The 11,779-nt window shown below is 56.6% G+C and overlaps 1 protein-coding gene across 1 annotated transcript in view; it reads left to right on the top strand.

The window, feature by feature from the left end:
- The first annotated feature begins 358 nt into the window (after positions 1-358).
- The window catches only part of CIAPIN1 (cytokine induced apoptosis inhibitor 1), a 328,736-nt gene continuing 317,315 nt past the window's right edge, over positions 359-11,779 (top strand). Inside the window, exon 1 of the mRNA XM_012751426.2 lies at positions 359-362. The gene's annotated coding sequence lies outside the window, so the exon portion shown is untranslated. The remainder of the gene's footprint in view (positions 363-11,779) is intronic.

The following is an 11,779-nucleotide window of genomic DNA, read 5'->3' as shown; positions in this document are numbered from 1 at the left end:
GCCCGTGTGTGACGTGGCAGTCCGTGTGTGACGTGACGTGGCAGTCTGTGTGTGACGAGGGAGTCCGTGTGTGACGAGGGAGTACGTGTGTTATGTGGCAGTCTGTGTGTGACGTGGCAGCCCGTGTGTGACGTGGCAGCCCGTGTGTGACGTGATGTGGCAGTCCGTGTGTGACGAGGGAGTCCGTGTGTGACGTGGCAGCCCATGTGTGACGCGGCAGCCCGTGTGTGACGTGGCAGTCCGTGTGTGACACGGCAGTCTCTCCAAGAGAGTTAGCGTGGGGACAAAGTGCGGGACGGCGTGTGAACTGTGCTAATGTTTATGAGGGAGGGGACGTGTTTAGTGTGAGCTTGTACATGGGGACGGTTTTGGGGAAGGACCTCCAGCCACTGGTCACAGTGACTGTCTCAGAGGAGGCGGTGGAGGACAGAGCTGGGGAGGGAGGCTGACTTTTTGCCGGGCTTGGTGCTGTCTGAACGTGCATGGCTTAAAAACAGTCAAGAAAACCCCTCCCGGCGCAGCGTGCCGGCCGGCTTCCAGAAGAGCCCAGGCAGAGACAGGCCTGCGAGCCGCAGAGCCGAGGGGGAACGCGGGGCAGCTAATTTGGGTGGGCAGCTGCCACTCCTCTAAATTAAGAAGGTGGCCAGGTCAAAGCCTGACTCGCAGTTGGCCCGCAGCGGCCACAGGAGCTAAGCGGAGCGGCGTTTAACAGCCTGCCGCGTGCAGGCTCCTATCCTCGCAATCTCGTGCATCTAGGCCTTCGTGAATGGAGCTCAAAGCTCGAGTGCAAACCCCATCTTCCCTCCTCGGAGCCCCGCGAGGCTGGGGGCAAGCCAGAGTCCTGCTTTGGCCCAGACGCCTGGCATTTGTGGGGGAGGGACAAGGGGGAGGACAGTCAGTGGTGCCTCTCCCGGACCTCACTCAGGTATGAGGCTCGCCCCTCACTGGCCTCCCAGGAGGCCAGTCCCCTGGGAGGCCATCCGCGTTGCAGAGCAGCTGGGGCTTGCCCCGGGGCCAGGCTGGGGCCAGCTGTGCCGTTGGCCACATTCCTCCGCCGTGAAGTGCCCTGTTGGCGGAGCCAGGGCGCAGGTTGCTGACATCCATCCGTCCATCCGTGTTGTTGGGTCTGGCCGTGGCGACAGCTGAGTAGGCTTGGGATGCAGGTTAACTATTTGCCCGAGGCTGAGCCTAGTTAAGAGGTGCCAGCCTGGCAACGTGGGCCTCACTGGACCAGCAGGGGCTCCTTGTGTGCCCGTGTTGTTCCCCTACAGGGTTCGCCTGGACGTGGCGTGACCGACCATCCTGGTTTGCGCAGGACTGAGAGTCTCCAGGATGCGAGACTTACGGTGCTAAAACTGGGACAGTCCCAGGCACACCTGGACGGTTGACCACCCCCCCCGAAGCCTGCCACCAGCGGGACGCGCTCTCCCTGCCAGGACTCTGCATCCTATCAAGGGTGGGGGCCGTGCATTTCTTTTTTCTTTCATAATTGCGGACTTTACCGAAAAATTGCAAGAATAACACAAACAATACCCAGATACTCTCTACCCAGATTCCTCAAGTATTAACATTTTATTATTTGCTTTATCTTTTTTTTCCTCTCTCCTTCTGAACTGTTTAGGAGCAAGTTGCAGACATAATGCTTCTTTACCCTTAAATACTTTAGTGTGTCTTTCCTAAAAGCAAGACATTCTCTTTATAACCAAGGTACAGCAATCATAATCAGGAAGTTAATGTTGAAACGACACTACTGTCTCATCCACACTGTATTGGGATCTTGTCAGTTGTCCCTAGAATGCCTTTCAAGGCCAAAGGAAATCCGAGCTCTGGGGTTACATTCAGTTGTCACGTCTCTTCGTCTCCTTCAATCTGGAACAGTCCCTGAGTTTTTCAATGTATTTCATGACATTGACAATTTTTAAAAGAGAAAAAAGCTCAGCTATTTTGTAGAATGAGGGACCCTCAAGCAGTGCTTGGCGTGGAACTGGCCCCTAAGTGCTCCTGTGTGTTGCGCATCCACACTGTTCCAGGCCCTTCTTGCACCTTATCTTGTTCGTCTCTTGCCTGAGGGACAAGTGAGATGAGGATTCCCGTTTTGCACAGGAGGAAGCAGCTCTGGAGCCCATTCTCGTAACCACTGGGCAGCGTGCCTTGGGGAATTTTCTGGGTGTTTTTACTTGCAGATGTTGTTTCTTTTAACTTCGGAAACTCTGAGGTCAGCAAATTGTCATCAAGGTCCCCAGCTATGTCCTACTGGTGAGTCCCTCCACCCTCACGTACCGATAGTGATCGGAACGCTGACCTCTGTACTTCCCAGGCCTGCAAGAAGCCAGGGCGCAATTAGCGTCAGCACTTTGGACAGATTGCCAGCAGATGGGCGCAGACGATTGCAGGGCGAAAGTTCACCCTTCGAGTTAAAAAACCCTGTCTCCTAACCCGAGTCCCTGTTAGGGGCAGGGACAGGACATGGACTAAGAAATTCCTCCCTGGCCAGGTGCAGTGGCTCACGCCTGTAATCCTAGCACTCTGGGAGGCCGGGTGGGCAGATCGCTCGAGGTCAGGAGTTCGAAACAGCCTGAGCAAGAGTGAGACCCTGTCTCTATTTTCTAAAAATAGAAAAAAATTAATTGGCCAACTAAAAATATACAGAAAATTTAGCCGGGCATGCCTGTAGTCCCAGCTACTCGGGAGGCTAAGGCAAGAGGATTGGTTGAGCACAGGTGTTGGAGGTTGCTGTGAGCTAGGCTGATGCCACGGCATTCTAGCCCAGGGAACAGTGTGAGATTCTGTCTCAAAAAAGAAAGAAATAAATTCCTCCCTGGTCTGGTGTCTATGGTGATGGCTGTAGCTGAAGCAGCAGAGGTTTCCCTTCCTGATTTTTGCCCTGCCCAAAGATATAGCCAGAGACAGAGTATCTTCTTCCAAGGTTTGGCTCCCCTCCTCCGGGAAGTCCACCTGGCTTGAGACCCAGCCGCCTCCCCCCACCAATATTTCCCCAGCTTCTGCCTGCCAGCCCAATCTTCCCAGTCTTATCATCATCCACTGTGACTCTGTATTCCCTATTGAATCTATTCATTTATTTATTCAACAAATATCCACTGAGGACCTACTATGTGTGAGGTGCTGTGCTAGGTGCTGGGGTCGGCAGGGAATAAGACCACTGACTCTAAGGCCACTCTGAGGAGGGGACGGCTGAGGTGAGAGTCTAAGGATCCAGTGTGCGTGGAGTTCGGGGAATGGTGTTCCAGGCAGAGGGAACAGCGAGTGCAGAGGCCTCGTGGCACGCTTGGGAGCAAGAAGGAAGTCTGTGTGGCCGGGGCCGAGCTGAGGTGGGGTGGTCCCTGGGCTAGCCCTGCAGGACCTGTCGGCCACGGTAAGGGGTCTGGATCCCGTGGCAAGCTCCACGGGGAGCCACTGAGGGGCTTTTAAAGTCGGAAGGTGATGCTCTCTCTTTAGTGTGTTAAGACTCCTTTGGCTGCCGTGCAGTGCCGTCCAAACGGGCGGTGTCTGCAGACGGGCGCATCTTCTGAGCCTCAGTTTCCTCTCCTGGAAAAATGGAGGTGCCAATAGTACCGACTTTGTGAGACCCTTGGGAACGTTCAATGAGAAAATTCTGGACTGTCCTGGAGCCGTGTCCGGCACGGGGCCAACAGGCTGTGTCTGTGTCTTGCTCCTTCTCCGCTGGGAGCGACCGGAGGAACAGTGCCCGCCGCACCTGCTGCTGTCGCCCGGCCTCCTCGGCTCGGCTGTGAGGGCCTGCGCGTTCTTGACCTGAACCGTGTCCGCTTCGTAGCCGCTCACATAGCTGGCCTTGCTGCTGGCCCAGAACAGCCAGGGGATGAGGGGTTGCTACCCGAGGAGGTGGATTGAAGCCGCAGATGCACAATGCCTTTCATTGGCTTGGCAGGGGCAGCTCAGGTGGGTGTTATCGGCAAACACAGCAACGCCATTGATCACGCTACGGGCTCAGCTGGCTTAGCAAAGCCTCGGAACGTCCCCATCAGGTCCCTGTTTGGGGCCTCTGTCATGAAGCATGCTCAACCCTGGGTCAAAAGACCCGCCACTCTTTAGCTGTGTGCCCTTGGCCAAGGTAATCAATAGAGCCTCTGTCTCCTTCGTAAACTGTTAACCCAGGCCCTTCAAGGTTGTGCCAGCAAAAAGAAAATGTGGCAATAGCCAGAAGTTTCTTTTTGTTAATTGGAGATGGGGTTTCACTCCTGCTCAGGCTGGTCTTGAACTCCTGAGCTCAAGCGATGCTCCCGCCTTGGCCTCCCAGAGTGCTAGGATTACAGGGGTGAGCCACCGCACCCCACCCAGGAGAAGCTTTGTGAGTGATAAACACCTGGGCCCCTATGAGCAGATGGTGATGATGATGATGATGGTGACGATGGGTGGGACAATACAGTATGGGTTCTAGAGTCAGAGGCTGGGTTCCAAGCCCTGCTGTGTGACCTCTGGCAAGTTGCTTAACTTCTCTGAGCCTCTTCTGTATAAGATGGGGGTAAGAGTAGTATCAGGCTTGTTGAAAGGATTACATGTGATGTGTTGAGTTACATGGTTTCCCCCAAAATTCAAGTCCACCTAGAACCTGTGAATATGTCCTTGTTTGGAAATAGGATCTTTGCCGGTGTATACAGAGGTCGTACTGGATTGGAGTGAACCATAAATCCAATATGACCCGTGTCCTTCTAGGAAGAGGGAAATTTGGACACAGAGACATAGCCACATGGGAAGGACACCATGCAAGGACACAGATTGAAGTGGTCTGTCTACAAACCAAGGCGCACTAACGATTGCCAGCAGCCACCGGAAGCTGGAAGGGGCGAGGAAGGATTCTCTCCTGGAGCCGTGGGAGGCAGCATGGCCCTTGAATTTGGACTTCTGGTCCCTGGAACTGCGGGAACACATCTGTTGTCTCAAGCCTCGCGGTCTGCGGTGATTTGCTCAGCAGCGGCGGGAGCACGCTTGCTGCTGCGAGGGACATGCTGTCTGAGGGCTAGCTGCTGTCCTTACTGCCATCATTCTCAGTCTTATCTCCTTTCTGGTTCAGGGTGGACTGCGATTCCTACAGTCTTCCTACAGTCGTGGCTGGGGGACAGCCAGCCAGCTGCCCTGGCTCCGGGTCTTGCTGGGGGTGGGGCGAGATGGCGTCCCTGGGTCCCCATGTCCCGCCAGCCCTTGCCCAGAGCGGCTGCCCTCCATGGATCCTTGCAGGGGGTTACGTTGAGGTCTGGGTGGGGGGGGGTCCCCGTGAGTCCTCGTTGCGGGGAGGGACGCCGCCTCCTGGGAGGCTGCCGGGGTGGCACCCGCCGGGGTGGCACCCGCCGGGCCTGGTTTGGGGAGCCCAGCTCCCCAGATGCCTCATAAACCTGTCTGGCAACCGCATTCCTCCGACTCGACACCCGAGCAGCCGGCGATCACTCCACAGCCTGTTGTGGTTTTGTAACGCAGACGGAGCGTCAGCTGCTCCCGGCCCTGCCCGTGACTCATCTCGGCAGCTCCGAGCCGAGTTTCCCCCGTGGCAGCCAAAACCCTGGCCGCTCCGCCCGCCTTCCCTGCAGCCACCGAAGGCGGGTCTTCTGAGGACTTCCTCGGGAGGAAGGGAGGAGACGCGGGCCCTGGGACCCTGAAGATACCGGAGGAGGACAGACGGGAGTCCATTTCGCCGGGGCAAGGAGTGTTGGGGTTCGGGCCGAAGTGGGTTCTCTCCACCCAGGCAGTGGGCAGAAACGGCCCCGGAATACCTGGTTCTGGCCCCTTCCTTGGTCTGGCCACTTTGTCATTTGGGCCTCAGTGTTCCCATCTGTGGAAGGGGGTGTCATGAGGACTAAGGAGCTGTTAGAAGTGGGGGCGCCCTCCTCTTCCTCCCCCAACATCCCCAGTGGCAGGGCAGATGGCCCAGAACCCTGCCGAGAGGGCTGGGCCTCGCCTCTTCTGCCAGTGCCTGTGCACGGCCACTAACGCACGTCGGCACCGAGAAGGCCCGGGGGGGAAAGGGACAGGACCCCTGAGGACCCGGCACCCCAGATGAAGTTCAAGGATGTAAAAGTCCGTTTCACATCCTGGTAGAAGAGTCAGGCCAGGGGCCGATGCGGTCCCAGGTTGTGGGGTGATGGGCAGAGAACCTTGCAAGCAGCCGCTGGGGCGTCTGGGAAATGTTTGGAAGTGGATCCTAGAAAACACCGCGTGGGTTGGGGCTTGGAGCGCAGGGATGCAGGGCATTCTGGACTGTGGCCGTGGGCTGGCAAAACCAGCCCGAAGCAACTCTGGTTATACGTGTGCACAGTTCTGCTGCCTGGCAATCTCCTGGGACCCCGAGCATTTTGGCCACCGTGCACCCAGTTGGCCGTTCCCAGTGGGGCTCTGTGCATTGCAGGGCTGGTTTGGGCAGAGTCTGTTTCTGCGGGTAGAGGAGAGGCTGGTGGGGGGAGGGAAAGCAGGCGGCCCCCAGGGCCCCAGGCCCAGCGGTCTGCCAGTGTCAGCCTCCAAAGACCATGCCGCCCAGCCAGGACCGGGCCAGGCCGGAGCGCTCTGGGGCACGTGCAGGGCTCTGTTTCTGGAACTCCTTCCTATCCAAGGCCCGTCCTGTTTCCATCCATATTTGAATTTAAGTGAGTTTGAGTGTCTGCTGCATGCTAGGCTTTGTGGCAGACAGAAAGAACAGCAATGATGATAATGGCGGTAGTCTCAACAATAGCAACGTGGGATATTAATAAGTCCCCACCTCATAGCCGCTGTAAGGATTAAATGAGATCATGCACATAAAGTACTTAGCACATAGCACCTGGCACATAGTAAGTGCTCAATAACTATTACCCATTTCTGAGGACACTGAGGCTCAGAGAGGTCAAGTGCCTTTCCCAAAGCCACACAGCATGAAGAGTTTAAATCAGGGAGCTCCAATCTTACGTAGAAGATGGATGGTCCCCTCATAATCTAGTGCTAGGTGAGCTAAGAGAAGGGTCGGTGGTCCCAGGGGACTTCAGACTGGGTGGTGTCAGGAAGGCCCCACAGGGAGGTGATATTTCCACTGGGCCTCACAAGGTGATGGGCTGTCTCCATGGAGGTGACTGCAAGTGCAAAGGCAGGGAGGTAAGACGCTCAAGGACCAGAAAGAGGGCGCCTTGGTGGTGGCGGGGTGGGTGGGGGAGAAGGGTGGGCAGGGTGGCTGCAAGTAGATGGTGGAGAGCCTTGAGTGCATGCAGAGGAGTGACCCACGGTGACAAGGACCCCACTGACTTGACTGCACCCCTGAGGGGCAGCATGTATGGTGCAGCGGCTCGAGACCTGGACTCTGGAGCCGGCCTGGCTGGGTGACGTCTCCAGATCGGGCCGGTAGCAGCAGGTACCCCTAGCAGGAGGAGCAGGCAGAGCGCGGGGCATATTCCTCCTCCTCTGCCAGGCGCCACGTGGCTTATCGTGCCCCGGAGAGCACGCGGTTCCGTCTTCGGGCTGTGGTTCCCGAGTGCCCAGACCTCTTCCTTCTGAAGGCGCAGAGGCGGCGAGGACGCGAGCCCACCGGGGTGCGCGGCTGCCGGGAGTCGCTGGGCACGAGCAGGGTGCCAGGCTGGAAGCTCACAGCACAGCGACACCCTAATTATGCCGTGCAGGCACTTGGCAGGCGCGGTTTGACCCCAGGGCTGGGATTCTCAGAAGCTGGTTAGAGTCTCCGTCTGTTCACTCCGGATGGGGCCAGCCGGGGCCATCTGCCCCAGGAGGAGGAGGGTGTGGGGAGCACATGCCTGCTGGATGGGAGGTTTGGTTGGGGTGTTTTCTGGGTCGTCTGCGTTGGAGGTTTAGACAGGGAAGCTGTGCCTCCAAGGCCCTCCGGGATTCTCCCCTTTCAGCTGCGAGTTGCCCGGACAGCGGGAGTGGAATGAGCTCCTGCCTCTTGCTGGCCAGTTCTGCTCCCATGCCGGGTGCCCCGCACCTGTGCCCCTGGCTTGGGGTGAAGTCTGGGCTGGCGTCGCCTCTGGGCGGGCTGCCGCTGTCTGCACCCCGACTGCTGCCAAGCAGACGCGGCTGTCAGTCGGTGGGGCCCGCAGGAGCAGCAGGTATTCCTTACTCACACCTTCTGGAGTGCGGAGATGTTTCCAGGCAACTGAGAGCGCCTGGCCAGACACAGTCCCAGTTCAGGCTTTGTCTGCACTCCCTGTCTGAGCGACACCGCGCTCTGGTTCATCTCGGGGTTTCCCGCTCTGGCCTCCATCCATGTTTTTTTTTACCTGCTTCCCCCCTTCCTCCAGACCCCCATGCACCTGCTCTTGGCTTATGCATGGCTCCTTCCCCTCCGAGGAAGGTGACCACCCAAAGCCAGGACTCCTGTCACTCTCCGGTAGTGGCAGCTGGAGCCATCGCATGCCAGTTGGGTGTCTTCACACACACACCTATCCCGGTCTCTGGAATTGGGGAGCTTGGATGGGGATATCGGGGAGGGGTTGGGTGCTGGGGGCCCCACTCCTAGAAGGCAAATCCCAAAGGCAGCTCTGGCCCGACCTCTGTAGACCTTCCCTTCACTTCCTTCCTTCCCTCCCTCCCTCCCTCCCTTCCTTCCTTCCCTCCCTCCCTCCCTCCTCCCCTCTCTCCCCTCCCTCCTCCCCTCTCTCCCTCCCTCTGCCCTTCCCTCCTCCCCTCTCTCCCTCCCTCTGCCCTTCCCTCCTCCCCTCTCTCCCTCCCTCCTTCCCTCCCTCCTCCCCTCTCCCTCCCTCCCCCCTCCCTTCCTCCCCCCTCTCTCCCTCCCTCCCTTCCTCCTCCCTCCCCTCCCTCCCTCCCTCCCTCCCCCCTCCCTTCTCTCCCTCCCTTCTCCCCTCCTACCTTTCTCAAACAGCTTATTGGGATATAATTAACGTGCTATACAGTACAACAATTTAAAGTATGCAATGCAATAGTTTTTAGTATAGTCACAGAGTTTTGCAACCATCACCATAATCTAATTTTAGAACATTTTATCACCCCCAAGGGAAGCCCCATTGGCGGTCGCTTCTTATTTTCCCTCTCAGCTCCCCGCCCCTGGCAACCACTGGTCTTTCCTTCACTGGCGTTCATTGGTGAAGCAGCTGTGAGCAGTGAAGCCAGCCCAGGTGCTGAGGTGCGGTGACCCCTCCCTTGGACCATGCTGTAGCTTGCAGAATCTGAGTTGCGGGCATCCCTGCCGACTGACCCACTCACTTCCTCCGGGCTGTGGCACTGGGAAAGGTCACCAGCCCACCACCTCATTCACCCAGGGAGGGGTGCGAGACCCAGAAAGGGGAGGAAATCTGCCCAAGTTCACACAGGGGGCTGGGGACCCATCTCCTGTGTCATGTACCCACCTTTGCCAGCGCGCCAAGCTGCCCTCCCCTGGCCGTTCTTATAACACAGTACTCAGTTTCTCCATCTGTAAAAGGGGAATGTTGCGAAGATTAAACGAAAGCGAGGTCAATCCTGTGTGTAGAGGTTAGCCCTGTGCGTGGCATGCAGGTGACAGCTGAGTGGAATTAGACCAGATTCCCACCCTGGCGTGCAGGGCAACGCACGTTCTAGTCGCTGTGGGTGGGTGGAAGTTCATCCCTTCCCTCCCCTGGAAGACGGCAGATGGAAGCCACTGAAACTACAGGGATCCTAGTCACTTCCCTGTCACCTGGGAGCTGGTGATGTCGGTGGGGCAGGCAGAAGGTTGAGAGCGGTGGTGATGACTAAGCCGGAGAGCTGTGGGAGTCTGGTTCATTAGCAGCAGCATCAAAACTTCCCGTTGCTGTTTGCAAACAAGGGCCACCCTCGGAGTAGGAGGAGACGCTGGGGCTGCCACGGAACCAGGGCAAGGCAGCGCTACAGTTTAAAGGCAGTGGTGGAGCGGTGCCAGGAGTCTGGCAGGGTGGTCCAGGCTGTGGCTGGGGTTTTCCGGGGGCACCTGGCTTCCCTTACCTGGCTGCTGCCCTGCCCCCACCTCCCCACCCAGGAGGGATTTTCTTGCAGAAAATCTAGGATTGCCCAGAGTGCTCCTGGACCTCAGGGTGCTGGGAAGTCCCAGGACCCACCTGGAAGGGCATCCGGGGACTTAGGAGCAGGCCTGGGGAAGGAGCATTGATTGAGTCATTGCTCTCGGCCCCGCCCGGCCCAGCCCAGTGGACTGAAACTCCCGCCCGAGCACCCCGTGTAAGGACTAGACACTCCCCTCTGGTGACAGCCGTCGCTCAAATGTCTTTTTATATGCCTCATGCTTCACGGGAGAACCAGCCAGGGCGAGAATTCCAAATCCAAGAGAAAAACTGTAAATTAGCATGGAAAGTAGTTCTTGTCAAAAAATGCTGCCAACCGCAGTGTAAATTTGGTACGCCCCTTCTGAGGGGCAATCTGTCAACATGTTTAGGAAGTGGAAAGAAAATGCTCGACTCTTTATTCAGAACGATTTTGTAAAAATTGACAAGCCCTGTTCTCCCTCCCCCCTCCCTGCTGCCCCCGAGTGACCTGGCTGTGCGCGGGAGGCGGTGACAGCCTGCGGTTCATAAGAGCAAGAAAAGGGGAGCTACTCAAACATGGGCCCCCAGGGATGGGCAGCTCAGTCGGGCAGGGCCTGGCAGTGGAATATTATGCAGCCATTTAAGACATTTTTCAGTCATGTTTAGTGAGTGCTACGCGTGCCCCAGGCACTGGGACGCCAGTGCCGAATGGGACCTCGGCCTCTTCCTCAGTTTGGGGTCTGTAGTTCAGAAAAGAGTGGACCTTAATAGGAAAAAGTTACATGGAAAATGTTAAAGACACATTTTTTTTTTTTTAAGAGAGGGAAATTCCACTATGTTCCTAGGCTGGCGTCAAACTCTTGTGTGCAAATGATCCTCCTGCCCCAGCCTCCGGAGTAGCTGGGACGACAGGAGTGCGTGCGCCTGGCACTTAGGATGGGATTTGAAGTGAGAAAAGGCAGAGTAGAAAATTCTATCCACTCTCTGCCTAGCACCAGAACTGCAGCGTGTGTTTGTAGAAAGGCTGATTGTGTGCCAGATGCTGGGCTTGCTCTCATTTACATGTGTAATAAATAACCCAGTAGAGTAGCTACTAGTACTACCCTGATTTCACAGGGGAAATTGAGGCACAGAGGAAGTGACTGAGCCAGGGTTTAAACCCAGGTCTGCCTGGCCCCACACCTGCTTTTAACCCTTGCTTTATACTGTTTCTCCCTAATATAGAAATGATGTCTGCTCAAACTACCAGAAAGAAAAGTCTGGGTCAATAACAATAGACTAGGGTGGTGGGCTCTGGGATTTGGGTTTTTTTTTTTTTTTACCCCCTCTCTTGGTTTTCTATTACATTTGTGCAGAAAAAAATTTAAAGTTTTAAAACAGCAAAAACTGGCCAGGTGCGGTGGCTCACGCCTATAATCCTAACTCTCTAGGAGGCCAAGGCAGGAGGATCACATGAGCTCAGGAGTTTGAGACCAGCCTGAGCAAGAGCGAGACCCCGTCGTGGCATGCGCCTGTAGTCCCAGCTACTCGGGAGGCTGAGGCAGGAGGATCGCTTGAGCCCAGGAGTTTGAGGTTGCTGCGAGCTAAGCTGACCCCGTGGCACTCTAGCCCAGGTGACAGAACGAGACACTGTCTAAACAACAACAACAAAAACCACCACCTAGAATTTGCAGCCAATGGAGAGAAATGAATGAGGAAATGGAGGAAAAAGTAGGAAAAGCGTTAATAATGCTGTTTTGGCTTAGAACCAGGAGATAGAACGATTTAGGCGCAGAAGTGAAGCCGGGAGTGTTTGGGTGGCTTGGGTGGCGGTGGGAGGACCCGTGAGTCAGAGGAGGGGT

Source organism: Microcebus murinus, chromosome 20 (genome assembly GCF_040939455.1).
Source record: "Microcebus murinus isolate Inina chromosome 20, M.murinus_Inina_mat1.0, whole genome shotgun sequence".
In the NCBI taxonomy this organism is placed as follows: domain Eukaryota; kingdom Metazoa; phylum Chordata; class Mammalia; order Primates; family Cheirogaleidae; genus Microcebus; species Microcebus murinus.
Note: the sequence above shows the minus strand (reverse complement) of the source record. Positions and strands in the feature narration are given on the sequence as shown.